The following is a 20,759-nucleotide window of genomic DNA, read 5'->3' on the forward strand; positions in this document are numbered from 1 at the left end:
GGAGAGTCCAATTGGGGTAAGCCATTCCGCGATGATCTTCCTCAGTTGCCGTAAGAGGTTTTCAGCTGTGTGCGTATTCTGGAAAGCGGTGATACAAAGCGTAGCCTGCCTAGGAAAGAGTTGGCGTTTGCGAGATGCTGCTACTGGTGCCGCCGCTGCTGTTCTTGCGGCGGGAGTCCATACATCTACCCAGTGGGCTGTCACAGTCATATAGTCCTGACCCTGCCCTGCTCCACTTGTCCACATGTCCGTGGTTAAGTGGACATTGGGTACAACTGCATTTTTTAGGAGACTGGTGAGTCTTTTTCTGACGTCCGTGTACATTCTCGGTATCGCCTGCCTAGAGAAGTGGAACCTAGATGGTATTTGGTAACGGGGGCACACTGCCTCAATAAATTGTCTAGTTCCCTGTGAACTAACGGCGGATACCGGACGCACGTCTAACACCAACATAGTTGTCAAGGACTCAGTTATCCGCTTTGCAGTAGGATGACTGCTGTGATATTTCATCTTCCTCGCAAAGGACTGTTGAACAGTTAATTGCTTACTGGAAGTAGTACAAGTGGGCTTACGACTTCCCCTCTGGGATGACCATCGACTCCCAGCGGCAACAACAGCAGCGCCAGCAGCAGTATGCGTTACACGCAAGGATGCATCGGAGGAATCCCAGGCAGGAGAGGACTCGTCAGACTTGCCAGTGACATGGCCTGCAGGACTATTGGCATTCCTGGGGAAGGAGGAAATTGACACTGAGGGAGTTGGTGGGGTGGTTTGCGTGAGCTTGGTTACAAGAGGAAGGGATTTACTGGTCAGTGGACTGCTTCCGCTGTCACCCAAAGTTTTTGAACTTGTCACTGACTTATTATGAATGCGCTGCAGGTGACGTATAAGGGAGGATGTTCCGAGGTGGTTAACGTCCTTACCCCTACTTATTACAGCTTGACAAAGGGAACACACGGCTTGACACCTGTTGTCCGCATTTCTGGTGAAATACCTCCACACCGAAGAGCTGATTTTTTTGGTATTTTCACCTGGCATGTCAACGGCCATATTCCTCCCACGGACAACAGGTGTCTCCCCGGGTGCCTGACTTAAACAAACCACCTCACCATCAGAATCCTCCTGGTCAATTTCCTCCCCAGCGCCAGCAACACCCATATCCTCCTCATCCTGGTGTACTTCAACACTGACATCTTCAATCTGACTATCAGGAACTGGACTGCGGGTGCTCCTTCCAGCACTTGCAGGGGGCGTGCAAATGGTGGAAGGCGCATGCTCTTCACGTCCAGTGTTGGGAAGGTCAGGCATCGCAACCGACACAATTGGACTCTCCTTGTGGATTTGGGATTTCAAAGAACGCACAGTTCTTTGCGGTGCTTTTGCCAGCTTGAGTCTTTTCAGTTTTCTAGCGAGAGGCTGAGTGCTTCCATCCTCATGTGAAGCTGAACCACTAGCCATGAACATAGGCCAGGGCCTCAGCCGTTCCTTGCCACTCCGTGTGGTAAATGGCATATTGGCAAGTTTACGCTTCTCCTCCGACAATTTTATTTTAGGTTTTGGAGTCCTTTTTTTACTGATATTTGGTGTTTTGGTTTTGACATGCTCTGTACTATGCCATTGGGCATCGGCCTTGGCAGACGACGTTGCTGGCATTTCATCATCTCGGCCATGACTAGTGGCAGCAGCTTCAGCACGAGGTGGAAGTGGATCTTGATCTTTCCCTAATTTTGGAACCTCAACATTTTTGTTCTCCATATTTTAATAGGCACAACTAAAAGGCACCTCAGGTAAACAATGGAGATGGATGGATTGGATACTAGTATACAATTATGGACGGGCTGCCGAGTGCCGACACAGAGGTAGCCACAGCCGTGAACTACCGCACTGTACTGTGTCTGCTGCTAATATATAGACTGGTTGATAAAGAGATAGTATACTCGTAACTAGTATGTATGTATAAAGAAAGAAAAAAAAACCACGGTTAGGTGGTATATACAATTATGGACGGGCTGCCGAGTGCCGACACAGAGGTAGCCACAGCCGTGAACTACCGCACTGTACTGTGTCTGCTGCTAATATAGACTGGTTGATAAAGAGATAGTATACTACTAATATTATATACTGGTGGTCAGGTCACTGGTCACTAGTCACACTGGCAGTGGCACTCCTGCAGCAAAAGTGTGCACTGTTTAATTTTAATATAATATTATGTACTCCTGGCTCCTGCTATAACCTATAACTGGCACTGCAGTAGTGCTCCCCAGTCTCCCCCACAATTATAAGCTGTGTGAGCTGAGCAGTCAGACAGATATATAATATATATAGATGATGCAGCACACTGGCCTGAGCCTGAGCAGTGCACACAGATATGGTATGTGACTGACTGAGTCACTGTGTGTATCGCTTTTTTCAGGCAGAGAACGGATATATTAAATAAACTGCACTGTGTGTCTGGTGGTCACTCACTATATAATATATTATGTACTCCTGGCTCCTGCTATAACCTATAACTGGCACTGCAGTAGTGCTCCCCAGTCTCCCCCACAATTATAAGCTGTGTGAGCTGAGCAGTCAGACAGATATATAATATTATATATAGATAATAGATGATGCAGCACACTGGCCTGAGCCTGAGCAGTGCACACAGATATGGTATGTGACTGAGTCACTGTGTGCTGTGTATCGCTTTTTTCAGGCAGAGAACGGATTATAAATAAAAGTGGTGGTCACTGGTCACTATCAGCAAAACTCTGCACTGTACACTACTGAGTACTCCTAATGCTCCCCAAAATTAGTAAATCAAGTGTCTAAACGGAGAGGACGCCAGCCACGTCCTCTCCCTATCAATCTCAATGCACGTGTGAAAATGGCGGCGACGCGCGGCTCCTTATATAGAATCCGAGTCTCGCGATAGAATCCGAGCCTCGCGAGAATCCGACAGCGTCATGATGACGTTCGGGCGCGCTCGGGTTAACCGAGCAAGGCGGGAAGATCCGAGTCGCTCGGACCCGTGAAAAAAAACATGAAGTTCTGGCGGGTTCGGATTCAGAGAAACCGAACCCGCTCATCTCTAGTGGATACTCACCGTTTTCCAGGCATGGTGAGTCCAACGCAGGCGTGTCAAGGCGTTTGGAGGGCGGATGTCTGACGTCAGGACCGGGACCTTCATCACCAGATCCGTCACACTGGGTGAGTAACTGCAGCCCTGGTCTTCTTTTACTTGAAACTTTTTTAGCATAGCAGGGCTGCACAAGCGATCGCAGCCCTGCTATGCTAAAATACACTCCCCCGTAGGCGGCGTCAGGTTGATCGCATGAGCAGCAAAAAGTTGCTACGTGTGATTAACTCGGAATGACCCCCAATGTCGGAACCAGGGAGATGAGACGAGGGACAGGTCGGCGGGTACGGGACCAGGTGTGGAGACAAGCGGGGATGGAGCGGCATGGATGGCTGAGGAGCGGGGAGCACCTGCGTGGACGGAGCAGCGTGGATGGGTGAGTAGCGGGGAGCGGCAGTCGGGAGCAGCGAAATCCGACCGTCAGATTTGGACAGCTCATTGAATAGTGAGTCGGATTCTTACCATCGGAAAGGATCCAACAGGTATTGAATACACCTCTAAGCATCCAATTTCTAAGGGCTAGTGAAACACAATACACATACATAAAGTACACACACATACATACATACATACACACACACACCACCACCACCCCCATATATACACACACACAGTACACACTACACACACATAAAAAACACACGCACACACCACCACATATACACACACAGTACATACTACACACACACATCACACAGTACACACTACACACAAACTCCCCCACCACCACATATACACACACTGTACACACATTACACACAAATAAAGTACACACACAACTCACCACAGGGGCATAGCCAGAACTTTGTGGGCCCCATTGCAACATTTTGAAGGGCCCCACCGTCCCAATGCTTCTAGAGCAGGGGTGGGGAACCTTTTTTCTACCAATGGCCATTTGGATATTTATAAAAATCCTTTGGGGGCCATACAAAATTATCAACTTAAAAATGAGCCTGCCCCCAGTCAGTAGTTCTGCCCCCAGTAGATTTACCCCCAGTCAGTTGTTATGCCCCAGTATATATGCCCCCAGTCACTTGTTATGCCCCATTAGATATGCCCCGTCACTTGTTATGCCCCATTAGATATGCCACCAGTCAGTTGATATTCCCCATTAGATATGCCCCCTAGTAGCGACGCTTACACACACACACACATTAAAAGGAAAAAAAAACACAATACTCACCATCCCCGCTCCTGTTTCCGGACCGTTGCCCCCCGCCTGGTCGCTCGCTCCTCAGAACTATGGGAGAGAAGTCATAACATCTCTCCCATAACACCGCACAGCAGCACACGCACACTGCCAGAGCCGGAGCTCAGGAGTGAGCTCCTGCCTCCGGCTGCTACGGAGGGTAAGAAGCCAGGAGCCCACTAGTAACAAAATCTCAGCGGGCGCCTGGCTAGGAGTACCTGGCCGGGCTGGATCAAGTGGCTCTGCGGGCCTTATATGGCCCTCGGGCCTGAGGTTCCCCACCCCTGTTCTAGAGACACTTCTCTGCAGCAGTTGTTAATTTTATGTCCTATAATAGTGCCCTAGTTCATTTTCTGAACCATAGTAGAGCCTTATTTAATGTTATGCCCCATAGTAGTGCCCTAGTTTCTTTTATGAATCACAGTAGTCCTTAAGTTCACCCTACAGTAAGTCACATTTCAGAGCTGCCAGTACACATTATGCCGCACAGTACCCCCAATTCACATTATGATGTATAGTGCTCCCCGTTCATATTGTGCCTCATTACTGTGCCCCGGTTATATAACAGTAAAATGCTCCCCAGTTCATTTTATACCACACTACAATGAGCAGGTCCAGGGGCATACCTAGATATATTGCAGGGCCCAAGGAAAAAGTTTGAAAGGACCCCTACATACCACCCAATGGTGGAAAATTTATATAACACATGTAACTTTGACAGGAAAGGTGGGCCCCTCTCAGCTCTGGGCCCCATAGCAGCTGCACTGCCTGCACCTATGGTAGCTACGCCCTTGCGTGTGTGTAATGTGTGTGTGTGTGTGTGTGTGTGTGTGTGTGTGTGTGTGTGTGTATACAGTATGTGGTGGTGGAGGTGTAAGTATGTATGTACTTTATGTGTGTGTTTAATGTGTTTGTATATGTGGTGGTGGAGGTGTGTGTACTTTATGTGTGTGTAATGTGTATGTATAGTGTATGTTGTGGTGGAGGTGTGTGTACTTTATGTGTGTGTAATGTGTGTGTATATGTGGAGGTGTGTGTGTACTTTATGTGTGTGTATATGTGGTGGTGGGGCAAGGGGCGTAGCTACCATAGGTGCAGGCAGTGCGCCCTGTGCAGTCTGGGGGCGGAGCTTATGGCTGTGAATTGTGAATGACAAAAAGATCCCAGTGAAGCAGTGACTGGAGGAGAGGGAGGGGCAGCCAGCACACTGCCTGCACAGCACCGTGACAACCTAGGTGATACAGTGCTGGAGCAGGAGGAGGATGCGGAGCATGGGAGAGAGGAGGCCGCTGGCAGTCTATGACAGGAAAAAGTTTTTTCCTGTCAATGCTGTCAGTTTGCTGTGGGCCTATTTTCAATGGGGAGCCGGGAGCCTGGAGCTGCAGCTCCATCTGCCCCATTGTTAATCTGGCTCTGTGTGTATCTTGCACTGCTGGGGGGCATATCATGTGTATCTGGCACTGCTGGGGGGCATATCATGTGGGGCATATCATGTGTATGTTACGCACACCAGTGCTAACAGGAGTATACCGGTGTATGAACAGAGAGGGAAGCGAAGCAAACGAACTCACAGGCAGTATAACATAACATACACAGGAGGTGATGGAATAACTAATAAACACAAAGTGAACGGAGAAGCCCAAAGGCTCAGGAATTGGGTGTCTCCCTAGTGTCAGGAATGCTCAGATGGAATAGAGCGGACAATGAAGCGAGGTGTAGTGATTTAACATGTGGAGCACCTGAAATGATGTTGCTAAGAGCAACAGAAAAAACCCCAAAGGGTTACCAACGGGTGTGGGAATAAACTCCTTGGTCAGAGATAGAAATATAGACACAAGGAGAGTATCCACAATCCTAACCCCCACTTGCAGGGCACAGGTTCAGCTTACTGCCACTAAACTGACACCTGGACGCCGTGCACAGTGAGGGAGGATTAAGCAAGCAGGTCTGAGAGTACAGCCGCAAACCTGCTGGGTTCACAGAATAGCAAAATAACCCCAGCAGGTCAAACAACTGACTCCAGTCTTACTGCTAGGTCTGGATTGGCAGAATGAAGTACCGAATCCCAAGGCCTATTCGCAGTAAGCAACAAGTAAATACAAAGTCACACAGTACTAGCTAACTCTCTGGAACTGACTAACAAACAAAGATTCAGCAGCATTTGCCTAGCCTGAGAGGATGGTTTATATAGCAGGTGCTGTCCACGCCCCACTCAGACCTCACAGACTGTGAGCACAAAACCAGTGCCGGATTCCCTGCCGTGCACAGAGCCTGTAACCACTACACAGTAAAAACCCGGACCGGAGTATCAGCTGCGCTCAGGTTACTTCGCTAACACTTGCCTCCCGGTTGCCATGGCGACGTGGCAGCACAGAGCAGGAGATCCTAACAGTACCCCCCCTCTGACGAGGGGTCAAAGAACCCCTACCACCGGGTTTATCGGGGAACTGCGAGAAGAAAGAGCGTATCAGTCTGGGGGCATGAAGATCACAACTGCGCACCCACGACCGCTCCTCCGGGCCATACCCCTTCCAGTGCACCAAAAATGACAGCCGACCCCGAACCATCTTGGAGTCAAGAACCCTTTCAACCACAAACTCCCTCTGACCCCGTATCAGAAGAGGAGAAGGTCTTCCACTAGAAGAAGGATTACTAACCGCCAGTTTTAAAAGGGAACAATGAAATGTTTTATTGATACCCAAAGAACGGGGCAGATCTAACTGAAATGCCACCGGATTGATAACCCTGGTGATCTTATAAGGGCCGATGAACCGTGGGCCTAACTTATGAGATGGCTGTCTCAACTTCAAATTCTTGGTGGACAACCAGACGAAGTCTCCTAATTTGAAGCTGCAGGGTCTTCTCCGCTTATCAAAAACCCTTTTGGTCACTAATGACACAGACACAAGGGCTTTCTTCACTTTCCTCCAAATACCCCTAAGGACCGAAACAACAGAGGAACCACCAGGCGTGGAATCCAGGGGGTCAAAAGAATTGGCCTTAGGATGATGCCCATACACAAAGGAAGGGAGAGATCCCTGTAGCAGAGTGAGCCGCGTTGTTATAGGCAAACTCCGCCATGGACAGATGAGCAACCCAGTCAGTATGACACTTGGAGACATAACACCTGAGGAACTGCTCCAAGGACTGGTTCACCCTCTCAGTCTGCCCATTAGACTGTGGATGGTAGCCTGACGACAAGCTCACAGAAATCTGGAGATCAGAACAAAATGCCCTCCAGAATTTGGCCACAAACTGGGATCCACGGTCAGAGACCACATCAAGTGGCAACCCGTGGATGCGCACAAAATGCTGCATAAATAACTCAGACAGGCGTCTGGCCGATGGCAACCCAACCAGTGGAACGAAATGCGCCATCTTCGAAAACCTGTCAACGACAACCCAGATGGCTGTCATCCCAGAGGATTTGGGCAAGTCCACCACAAAATCCATGGAAATGTGGGTCCATGGCTTAGACGGAATAGAGAGTGGATGTAATGGGCCGACAGGAACCCCTCTAGGAGTTTTATTTCGGGCACAAACGTCACATGCCCGAACCCACTGATCCACATCCCTAGCCACCGAGGGCCACCACACCGCCCTAGACAGCAACTCCCAAGTTCTGGCAATACCCAGATGCCCTGCCAACCTCTTGGCATGGAATTCCAGGAACACTCGCTGTCTTAACCCAGGAGGCACAAACAACAGACCTACCGGAAGGTCTGGAGGAGCCTGCTCCTGTGCTCTAAGGACTAATGACAAGAGGTCCTGGGTAATGCCCACTTTAATACATGATGGGGACACAATGGGCAATGGCTCCTCGGTGGTCTCTTGAACTGGAGCAAAACTCAGCGAGAGTGCATCAGCCTTGATGTTTTTTGACCCAGGGCGATATGTTATCAAAAAATTAAAGCGAGCAAAAAACAAAGCCCATCGTGCCTGCCTGGCATTGAGCCGCTTCGCTGACTCTAAATATGCCAGATTCTTATGGTCGGTGAGAATTGAGACCACAAACTTAGCCCCCTCAAGCCAGTGTCTCCACTCCCCGACTGCATCCTTTATAGCCAACAATTCCCGGTTACCCACATCATAATTCATCTCGGCAGATGAAAATTTACGGGAAAAGTAAGCACAGGGATGAAGGCGATTATCAGACACCCCCATCTGAGAGAGCACTGCCCCAATACCTATCTCAGAGGCATCCACTTCTACCACAAAAGGACGCTCTGGGTCTGGGTGTCGCAGCACCTTGGCCGAGACAAATGCCCTTTTGAGACGGGCAAAGGCCGCTTTGGCCTCACAAGACCAATGAGCAACATCCGCCCCTTTCTTAGTGAGTGCCACCAAGGGGGCCACTATAGACGAAAATCCAGCGATAAACCGTCTATAAAAATTTGCATAGCCCAGAAAACGCTGAAGCGCCTTCAAACTAGTGGGCTGCACCCAATCCAGGACTGCCTGTACCTTAGAACCCTCCATTTGGAAACCTTCTGAGGAGATAATATACCCTAGAAATGCGATTTGCTGGACTTCAAACCCGCACTTCTCCAGCTTTGCCCCAACCTGGTGGTCTCTGAGTTTCTGGAGGACTAAGCGTACATGCTTCCGATGTTCCTCCAGGGAATGAGAGAAGATTAGGATGTCATCTAGATAAACAACTAAGAATCTATCCAAATATTCCCTGAGCACATCGTTCATGAATTCCTGGAAGACTGCCGGGGCATTAGAGAGCCCAAAAGGCATCACCAAATATTCATAATGCCCTGAGTGGGTATTAAAGGCAGTCTTCCATTCATCCCCCTCTCTTATTCGGATTAGATTGTAAGCACCGCGTAGGTCAATCTTAGAAAAAATGGTGGCAGTACGAAGCTGGTCAAACAAAACCGAAATGAGAGGCAGTGGGTACGAGTTTTTAATCGTGATACGGTTCAATTCCCTGAAGTCGATGCAGGGTCGCAACGAACCGTCCTTTTTACCCACGAAGAAGAACCCCGACCCAACTGGGGACTGTGAGGGTCTGATAAATCCCTTAGCCAAGTTCTCCTGAATGTACTCTGCCATAGCCTGAGTCTCAGGACGTGACAGGGAGTACAACCTGCTCTTGGGAAGCTTAGCATCCGGCAACAAATCAATGGCACAGTCATAGGGGCGATGGGGAGGTAGTACCTCCGCAACTTTTTTGGAGAACACATCCGCAAAATCTGCATAACATCCTGGCAATCCTGGCAAACTTAGCTGCGAGAGCCTGACTGGAAGGCTCAAGCAACTCCTGAAACAATCACTACCCCAACTAAGAATCTCCCCAGAGACCCAGTCAAATTGAGGGTTATGGGCCCTTAACCAGGGTAACCCCAAAACCAATGGGGCAAAAGAACAGACAGTCACATAAAAAGACAATTTTTCAGAGTGTGTGGCTCCAATAAACAAAGGAATTTGGCTGGTGCAGGAGGTAATTTTACCCTGGGACAATGGTTCCCCGTTTAACCCACAGATCTCAATCTCTGATGCCAAAGGTACTGAGGGAACAGAGTGTTCCAGGGCGAATTGACGGTCCATGAAAACCCCATCGGCCCCACTGTCAACAAAGGCCTCAGTCTTGACAGTTTGACCGAGGATCTCCAAAGTCACCGGAATGAGAAAAGTCTTTTTGGGAAATTCTGACTTCTGGCCTGACAGGATATTTCCCATCACCCTCAGGCCCTGAAGTTTTCCGGTTTTTCTGGGCATGATACTACAACATGACCTTTATTCCCACAGTACAAACACAAACCCTGCTGTCTCCTCCGCGTCTTCTCACGCGAGGAGAGGCGGGTAGCCCCAATCTGCATAGGCTCCTCGGAATATTCCTCAGAGTCTGAGGTTCCCTTGGGAAAAAAGGAAACTGCGGTCTCCCTTTCAAGCCTACGCTCTCTCAGCCGTCTTTCCACCCGGATGGATAACTGCATGAGCTGATCTTAGCTATCAGGCGAGGGATATTGTACCAGTTGGTCCTTTATCTGGTCAGAAAGGCCCCTTCGGTACTGGTTTCTCAGGGCTGGGTCATTCCACTGGGTATCATGAGCCAACCTCCGAAACTCCGTACTATAAACCTCAGCTGGCCGTCGCCCTTGCTTAAGAACCGTAATCTGAGCCTCGGCTGAAGCCATCTTGTCAGGGTCATCATACAAAATGCCCAGTGCCGTAAAAAAAGCATCAACACTTTTAAGCGACGGACAGTCAGGCTGTAACCCATATGCCCAGACCTGTGGGTCTCCTTGTAGCAAGGAAATCACCATGCCCACCCGCTGAATCTCCGACCCAGAAGACTGGGGCCTAAGCCTGAAATATAGCTTACAGCTCTCCTTGAAACAAAAGAACTGCAAACGATCTCCAGAAAAACGATCCGGGAGATTTACTTTCGGCTCCTTAACCCCTGAACTTGCCGCTGCTGCTGCGGGAGCTCTGCTAGCGGCCTGCGGGGTGTTCATTTTAATGGACATCTCATTAAAGTCAGGACCTGCACCTGATCGACCACCTGTTGCAAAGTATTTTGAGGGGTATGCTCCATATTCCCACAAAATTTCAACAGGAGTAGGGCTGCTGAATATGTTACGCACACCGGTGCTAACAGGAGTATACCGGTGTATGAACAGAGAGGGAAGCGAAGCAAACGAACTCACAGACAGTATAACATAACATACACAGGAGGTGATGGAATAACTAATAAACACAAATACAAAATTATCAACTTAAAAATGAGCCTGCCCCCAGTCAGTAGTTCTGCCCCCAGTAGATTTACCCCCAGTCAGTTGTTATGCCTCAGTAGATATGCCCCCAGTCACTTGTTATGCCCCATTAGATATGCCCCGTCACTTGTTATGCCCCATTAGATATGCCACCAGTCAGTTGATATTCCCCATTAGATATGCCCCCTAGTAGCGACGCTTACACACACACACACACATTAAAAGGAAAAAAAAACACAATACTCACCAGCCCCGCTCCTGTTTCCGGACCGTTGCCCCCCGCCTGGTCGCTCGCTCCTCAGAACTATGGGAGAGAAGTCATAACATCTCTCCCATAACACCGCACAGCAGCACACGCACACTGCCAGAGCCGGAGCTCAGGAGTGAGCTCCTGCCTCCGGCTGCTACGGAGGGTAAGAAGCCAGGAGCCCACTAGTAACAAAATCTCAGCGGGCGCCTGGCTAGGAGTACCTGGCCGGGCTGGATCAAGTGGCTCTGCGGGCCTTATATGGCCCTCGGGCCTGAGGTTCCCCACCCCTGTTCTAGAGACACTTCTCTGCAGCAGTTGTTAATTTTATGCCCTATAATAGTGCCCTAGTTCATTTTCTGAACCATAGTAGAGCCTTATTTAATGTTATGCCCCATAGTAGTGCCCTAGTTTCTTTTATGAATCACAGTAGTCCTTAAGTTCACCCTACAGTAAGTCACATTTCAGAGCTGCCAGTACACATTATGCCGCACAGTACCCCCAATTCACATTATGATGTGTAGTGCTCCCCGTTCATATTGTGCCTCATTACAGTGCCCTGGTTATATAACAGTAAAATGCTCCCCAGTTCATTTTATACCACACTACAATGAGCAGGTCCAGGGGCATACCTAGATATATTGCAGGGCCCAAGGAAAAAGTTTGAAAGGACCCCTACATACCACCCAATGGTGGAAAATTTATATAACACATGTAACTTTGACAGGAAAGGTGGGCCCCTCTCAGCTCTGGGCCCCATAGCAGCTGCACTGCCTGCACCTATGGTAGCTACGCCCTTGCGTGTGTGTAATGTGTGTGTGTGTGTGTGTGTGTGTGTGTGTGTGTGTGTATACAGTATGTGGTGGTGGAGGTGTAAGTATGTATGTACTTTATGTGTGTGTTTAATGTGTTTGTATATGTGGTGGTGGAGGTGTGTGTACTTTATGTGTGTGTAATGTGTATGTATAGTGTATGTTGTGGTGGAGGTGTGTGTACTTTATGTGTGTGTAATGTGTGTGTATATGTGGAGGTGTGTGTGTACTTTATGTGTGTGTATATGTGGTGGTGGGGCAAGGGGCGTAGCTACCATAGGTGCAGGAAGTGCGCCCTGTGCAGTCTGGGGGCGGAGCTTATGGCTGTGAATTGTGAATGACAAAAAGATCCCAGTGAAGCAGTGACTGGAGGAGAGGGAGGGGCAGCCAGCACACTGCCTGCACGGCACCGTGACAACCTAGGTGATACAATGCTGGAGCAGGAGGAGGATGCGGAGCATGGGAGAGAGGAGGCCGCTGGCAGTCTATGACAGGAAAAAGTTTTTTCCTGTCAATGCTGTCAGTTTGCTGTGGGCCTATTTTCAAAGGGGAGCCTGGAGCTGCAGCTCCATCTGCCCCATTGTTAATCTGGCTCTGTGTGTATCTTGCACTGCTGGGGGGCATATCATGTGTATCTGGCACTGCTGGGGGGCATATCATGTGGGGCATATCATGTGTATGTTACGCACACCAGTGCTAACAGGAGTATACCGGTGTATGAACAGAGAGGGAAGCGAAGCAAACGAACTCACAGACAGTATAACATAACATACACAGGAGGTGATGGAATAACTAATAAACACAAAGTGAACGGAGAAGCCCAAAGGCTCAGGAATTGGGTGTCTCCCTAGTGTCAGGAATGCTCAGATGGAATAGAGCGGACAATGAAGCGAGGTGTAGTGATTTAACATGTGGAGCACCTGAAATGATGTTGCTAAGAGCAACAGAAAAAACCCCAAAGGGTTACCAACGGGTGTGGGAATAAACTCCTTGGTCAGAGATAGAAATATAGACACAAGGAGAGTATCCACAATCCTAACCCCCACTTGCAGGGCACAGGTTCAGCTTACTGCCACTAAACTGACACCTGGACGCCGTGCACAGTGAGGGAGGATTAAGCAAGCAGGTCTGAGAGTACAGCCGCAAACCTGCTGGGTTCACAGAATAGCAAAATAACCCCAGCAGGTCAAACAACTGACTCCAGTCTTACTGCTAGGTCCGGATTGGCAGAATGAAGTACCGAATCCCAAGGCCTATTCGCAGTAAGCAACAAGTAAATACAAAGTCACACAGTACTAGCTAACTCTCTGGAACTGACTAACAAACAAAGATTCAGCAGCATTTGCCTAGCCTGAGAGGATGGTTTATATAGCAGGTGTTGTCCACGCCCCACTCAGACCTCACAGACTGTGAGCACAAAACCAGCGCCGGATTCCCTGCCGTGCACAGAGCCTGTAACCACTACACAGTAAAAACCCGGACCGGAGTATCAGCTGCGCTCAGGTTACTTCGCTAACACTTGCCTCCCGGTTGCCATGGCGACGTGGCAGCACAGAGCAGGAGATCCTAACAGTACCCCCCCTCTGACGAGGGGTCAAAGAACCCCTACCACCGGGTTTATCGGGGAACTGCGAGAAGAAAGAGCGTATCAGTCTGGGGGCATGAAGATCACAACTGCGCACCCACGACCGCTCCTCCGGGCCATACCCCTTCCAGTGCACCAAAAATGACAGCCGACCCCGAACCATCTTGGAGTCAAGAACCCTTTCAACCACAAACTCCCTCTGACCCCGTATCAGAAGAGGAGAAGGTCTTCCACTAGAAGAAGGATTACTAACCGCCAGTTTTAAAAGGGAACAATGAAATGTTTTATTGATACCCAAAGAACGGGGCAGATCTAACTGAAATGCCACCGGATTGATAACCCTGGTGATCTTATAAGGGCCGATGAACCGGGGGCCTAACTTATGAGATGGCTGTCTCAACTTCAAATTCTTGGTGGACAACCAGACGAAGTCTCCTAATTTGAAGCTGCAGGGTCTTCTCCGCTTATCAAAAACCCTTTTGGTCACTAATGACACAGACACAAGGGCTTTCTTCACTTTCCTCCAAATACCCCTAAGGACCGAAACAACAGAGGAACCACCAGGCGTGGAATCCAGGGGGTCAAAAGAATTGGCCTTAGGATGATGCCCATACACACAAAGGAAGGGAGAGATCCCTGTAGCAGAGTGAGCCGCGTTGTTATAGGCAAACTCCGCCATGGACAGATGAGCAACCCAGTCAGTATGACACTTGGAGACATAACACCTGAGGAACTGCTCCAAGGACTGGTTCACCCTCTCAGTCTGCCCATTAGACTGTGGATGGTAGCCTGACGACAAGCTCACAGAAATCTGGAGATCAGAACAAAATGCCCTCCAGAATTTGGCCACAAACTGGGATCCACGGTCAGAGACCACATCAAGTGGCAACCCGTGGAGGCGCACAAAATGCTGCATAAATAACTCAGACAGGCGTCTGGCCGATGGCAACCCAACCAGTGGAACGAAATGCGCCATCTTCGAAAACCTGTCAATGACAACCCAGATGGCTGTCATCCCAGAGGATTTGGGCAAGTCCACCACAAAATCCATGGAAATGTGGGTCCATGGCTTAGACGGAATAGAGAGGTGATGTAATGGGCCGACAGGAACCCCTCTAGGAGTTTTATTTCGGGCACAAACGTCACATGCCCGAACCCACTGATCCACATCCCTAGCCACCGAGGGCCACCACACCGCCCTAGACAGCAACTCCCAAGTTCTGGCAATACCCAGATGCCCTGCCAACCTCTTGGCATGGAATTCCAGGAACACTCGCTGTCTTAACCCAGGAGGCACAAACAAGAGACCTACCGGAAGGTCTGGAGGAGCCTGCTCCTGTGCTCTAAGGACTAATGACAAGAGGTCCAGGGTAATGCCCACTTTAATACATGATGGGGACACAATGGGCAATGGCTCCTCGGTGGTCTCTTGAACTGGAGCAAAACTCAGCGAGAGCGCATCAGCCTTGATGTTTTTTGACCCAGGGCGATATGTTATCAAAAAATTAAAGCGAGCAAAAAACAAAGCCCATCGTGCCTGCCTGGCATTGAGCCGCTTCGCTGACTCTAAATATGCCAGATTCTTATGGTCGGTGAGAATTGAGACCACAAACTTAGCCCCCTCAAGCCAGTGTCTCCACTCCCCGACTGCATCCTTTATAGCCAACAATTCCCGGTTACCCACATCATAATTCATCTCGGCAGACGAAAATTTACGGGAAAAGTAAGCACAGGGATGAAGGCGATTATCAGACACCCCCATCTGAGAGAGCACTGCCCCAATACCTATCTCAGAGGCATCCACTTCTACCACAAAAGGACGCTCTGGGTCTGGGTGTCGCAGCACCTTGGCCGAGACAAATGCCCTTTTGAGACGGGCAAAGGCCGCTTTGGCCTCACAAGACCAATGAGCAACATCCGCCCCTTTCTTAGTGAGTGCCACCAAGGGGGCCACTATAGACGAAAATCCAGCGATAAACCGTCTATAAAAATTTGCATAGCCCAGAAAACGCTGAAGCGCCTTCAAACTAGTGGGCTGCACCCAATCCAGGACTGCCTGTACCTTAGAACCCTCCATTTGGAAACCTTCTGAGGAGATAATATACCCTAGAAATGCGATTTGCTGGACTTCAAACCCGCACTTCTCCAGCTTCGCCCCAACCTGGTGGTCTCTGAGTTTCTGGAGGACTAAGCGTACATGCTTCCGATGTTCCTCCAGGGAATGAGAGAAGATTAGGATGTCATCTAGATAAACAACTAAGAATCTATCCAAATATTCCCTGAGCACATCGTTCATGAATTCCTGGAAGACTGCCGGGGCATTAGAGAGCCCAAAAGGCATCACCAAATATTCATAATGCCCTGAGTGGGTATTAAAGGCAGTCTTCCATTCATCCCCCTCTCTTATTCGGATTAGATTGTAAGCACCGCGTAGGTCAATCTTAGAAAAAATGGTGGCAGTACGAAGCTGGTCAAACAAAACCGAAATGAGAGGCAGTGGGTACGAGTTTTTAATCGTGATACGGTTCAATTCCCTGAAGTCGATGCAGGGTCGCAACGAACCGTCCTTTTTACCCACGAAGAAGAACCCCGACCCAACTGGGGACTGTGAGGGTCTGATAAATCCCTTAGCCAAGTTCTCCTGAATGTACTCTGCCATAGCCTGAGTCTCAGGACGTGACAGGGAGTACAACCTGCTCTTGGGAAGCTTAGCATCCGGCAACAAATCAATGGCACAGTCATAGGGGCGATGGGGAGGTAGTACCTCCGCAACTTTTTTGGAGAACACATCCGCAAAATCTGCATAACATCCTGGCAATCCTGGCAAACTTAGCTGCGAGAGCCTGACTGGAAGGCTCAAGCAACTCCTGAAACAATCACTACCCCAACTAAGAATCTCCCCAGAGACCCAGTCAAATTGAGGGTTATGGGCCCTTAACCAGGGTAACCCCAAAACCAATGGGGCAAAAGAACAGACAGTCACATAAAAAGACAATTTTTCAGAGTGTGTGGCTCCAATAAACAAAGGAATTTGGCTGGTGCAGGAGGTAATTTTACCCTGGGACAATGGTTCCCCGTTTAACCCACAGATCTCAATCTCTGATGCCAAAGGTACTGAGGGAACAGAGTGTTCCAGGGCGAATTGACGGTCCATGAAAACCCCATCGGCCCCACTGTCAACAAAGGCCTCAGTCTTGACAGTTTGACCGAGGATCTCCAAAGTCACCGGAATGAGAAAAGTCTTTTTGGGAAATTCTGACTTCTGGCCTGACAGGATATTTCCCATCACCCTCAGGCCCTGAAGTTTTCCGGTTTTTCTGGGCATGATACTACAACATGACCTTTATTCCCACAGTACAAACACAAACCCTGCTGTCTCCTCCGCGTCTTCTCACGCGAGGAGAGGCGGGTAGCCCCAATCTGCATAGGCTCCTCGGAATATTCCTCAGAGTCTGAGGTTCCCTTGGGAAAAAAGGAAACTGCGGTCTCCCTTTCAAGCCTACGCTCTCTCAGCCGTCTTTCCACCAGGATGGATAACTGCATGAGCTGATCTTAGCTATCAGGCGAGGGATATTGTACCAGTTAATCCTTTATCTGGTCAGAAAGGCCCCTTCGGTACTGGTTTCTCAGGGCTGGGTCATTCCACTGGGTATCATGAGCCAACCTCCGAAACTCCGTACTATAAACCTCAGCTGGCCGTCGCCCTTGCTTAAGAACCGTAATCTGAGCCTCGGCTGAAGCCATCTTGTCAGGGTCATCATACAAAATGCCCAGTGCCGTAAAAAAAGCATCAACATTTTTAAACGACGGACAGTCAGGCTGTAACCCATATGCCCAGACCTGTGGGTCTCCTTGTAGCAAGGAAATCACCATGCCCACCCGCTGAATCTCCGACCCAGAAGACTGGGGCCTAAGCCTGAAATATAGCTTACAGCTCTCCTTGAAACAAAAGAACTGCAAGCGATCTCCAGAAAAACGATCCGGGAGATTTACTTTCGGCTCCTTAACCCCTGAACTTGCCGCTGCTGCTGCGGGAGCTCTGCTAGCGGCCTGCGGGGTGTTCATTTTAATGGACATCTCATTAAATTGTCGAGTCAGGACCTGCACCTGATCGACCACCTGTTGCAAAGTATTTTGAGGGGTATGCTCCATATTCCCACAAAATTTCAACAGGAGTAGGGCTGCTGAATATGTTACGCACACCGGTGCTAACAGGAGTATACCGGTGTATGAACAGAGAGGGAAGCGAAGCAAACGAACTCACAGACAGTATAACATAACATACACAGGAGGTGATGGAATAACTAATAAACACAAAGTGAACGGAGAAGCCCAAAGGCTCAGGAATTGGGTGTCTCCCTAGTGTCAGGAATGCTCAGATGGAATAGAGTGGACAATAAAGTGAGGTGTAGTGATTTAACATGTGGAGCACCTGAAATGATGTTGCTAAGAGCAACAGAAAAAACCCCAAAGGGTTACCAACGGGTGTGGGAATAAACTCCTTGGTCAGAGATAGAAATATAGACACAAGGAGAGTATCCACAATCCTAACCCCCACTTGCAGGGCACAGGTTCAGCTTACTGCCACTAAACTGACACCTGGACGCCCTGCACAGTGAGGGAGGATTAAGCAAGCAGGTCTGAGAGTACAGCCGCAAACCTGCTGGGTTCACAGAATAGCAAAAGAACCCCAGCAGGTCAAACAACTGACTCCAGTCTTACTGCTAGGTCCGGATTGGCAGAATGAAGTACCGAATCCCAAGGCCTATTCGCAGTAAGCAACAAGTAAATACAAAGTCACACAGTACTAGCTAACTCTCTGGAACTGACTAACATACAAAGATTCAGCAGCATTTGCCTAGCCTGAGAGGATGGTTTATATAGCAGGTGCTGTCCACGCCCCACTCAGACCTCACAGACTGTGAGCACAAAACCAGCGCCGGATTCCCTGCCGTGCACAGAGCCTGTAACCACTACACAGTAAAAACCCGGACCAGAGTATCAGCTGCGCTCAGGTTACTTCGCTAACACTTGCCTCCCGGTTGCCATGGCGACGTGGCAGCACAGAGCAGGAGATCCTAACAGTGTAATTGGCAATGCTGGGGGCGCATATCATGTTGATCAGCAGCATATATGGCACCGACTGGACTACAGAGTTTTCTGAGGGTTGGTGCCCCTTAGAATGTGCCAGCTGTCCAATGACTCGCTAGGAGGCTGGATCCCAAGCATGCAGCATGTGGAGGTGTTTGTGCTTGGAGGAGGAGAGAGGAGTGAGCAGGATCTCGCTCTCCTGTTCTGTGTGTTGCTGTCTTTGGTATTTGCCAGTACCAGGGAAACTAGTGATGTGCACCGGAAATTTTTCGGGTTTTGTGTTTTGGTTTTGGATTCGGTTCCACGGCCGTGTTTTGGATTCGGACGCGTTTTGGCAAAACCTCCCTGAAAATTTTTTGTCGGATTCGGTGTGTTTTGGATTCGGGTGTTTTCTTACAAAAAACCCTCAAAAACAGCTTAAATCATAGAATTTGGGGGTCATTTTGATCCCATAGTATTATTAACCTCAATAACCATAATTTCCACTCATTTCCAGTCTATTCTGAACACCTCACACCTCACAATATTATTTTTAGTCCTAAAATTTGCACCGAGGTCGCTGGATGGCTAAGCTAAGAGACCCAAGTGGCCGACACAAACACCTGGCCCATCTAGGAGTGGCACTGCAGTGTCAGATAGGATGGCAGATTTAAAAAATTGGCCCCAAACAGCACATGATGCAAAGAAAAAAAGAGGTGCAATGAGGTAGCTGTGTGACTAAGCTAAGCGACCCAAGTGGCCGACACAAACACCTGGCCCATCTAGGAGTGGCACTGCAGTGTCAGACAGGATGGCAGATTTAAAAACTAGTCCCCAAACAGCACATGATGCAAAGAAAAAAAAGAGGTGCAATGAGGTAGCTGTGTGGCTAAGCTAAGCGACCCAAGTGGCCGACACAAACACCTGGCCCATCTAGGAGTGGCACTGCAGTTTTCTAGCGAGAGGATGAGTGCTTCCATCCTCATGTGAATCTGAACCACTAGCCATGAACATAGGCCAGGGCCTCAGCCGTTCCTTGCCACTCCGTGTGGTAAATGGCATATTGGCAAGTTTACGCTTCTCATCAGACGCTTTTAATTTTGATTTTTGGGTCATTTTACTGAACTTTTGTAGTATACTTGACGACACAGAGGTAATAATAATAATAATAATAATTTTATTTATATAGCGCTCTTTCTCCAACAGGACTCAAGGCGCTTTACAGACCTCAAAAACAATGCACATGATACAGAGGATTTGAGTAATACAACAATAGACAAGCAACACAGACATAAAAGAAAAACCTTAAGCCCACAGAAAGCATAACGCAGGATTGGTGCAGGCATTTTGGGTAATAACTTCCAAGGGTTGTGTATTCCACCCTCATAGGTACCAAGTGCAGCAGCTATCTTGGGCGCTCAGCGTAGGATTACCCAGGGTGGAATAGTCTACCCCTAGAAGAGATGACACAAAATGGGGGTGATTTCAGAGTCCTACAGTTTAGAGTAGGGTTCCAACAAAACCACAAGGTCCATGTATTTTTCATCCCATCCACAAGTGTACCATATGGGGCAGCCATGTTGGGCGCACTTTGAAGGTTACACTGTGGGAGGTGAGCCATACAAGGGCCAAGTTCATATATGGGAAAACTGATGCTTATGTAGTAGTATGATGTACCCTGCATGTAGGGCACAATGGAAAGGTGTGCAATCAGTGGAGGTAAACATTACAGGAAAAACACATGGTGGGTTGGAAGCGAGCAATGAAGAGAGAAGAAAAAAAAAACACAATAGCAGGTAACTAGTGGCAGAAGTAGGAGTGGGATAACATTTTGATCAGATCTTAGTACGGGTGGGTAGGAGAATGTGGGGGGCATACTCAGACGCAATGGGGATGTCCCTGCTGATCCTGGTCCTGGTGCTCTTCCCCCACAGTTCCCTGTTCATCTTGATGGTTAGGCCCAGGGGCAGACTTGATGTTCTCAGGTAGAGCAATGGACTACTGTACCGTACT

Source organism: Pseudophryne corroboree, chromosome 5, assembly GCF_028390025.1.
Source record: "Pseudophryne corroboree isolate aPseCor3 chromosome 5, aPseCor3.hap2, whole genome shotgun sequence".
Classification (NCBI taxonomy): domain Eukaryota; kingdom Metazoa; phylum Chordata; class Amphibia; order Anura; family Myobatrachidae; genus Pseudophryne; species Pseudophryne corroboree.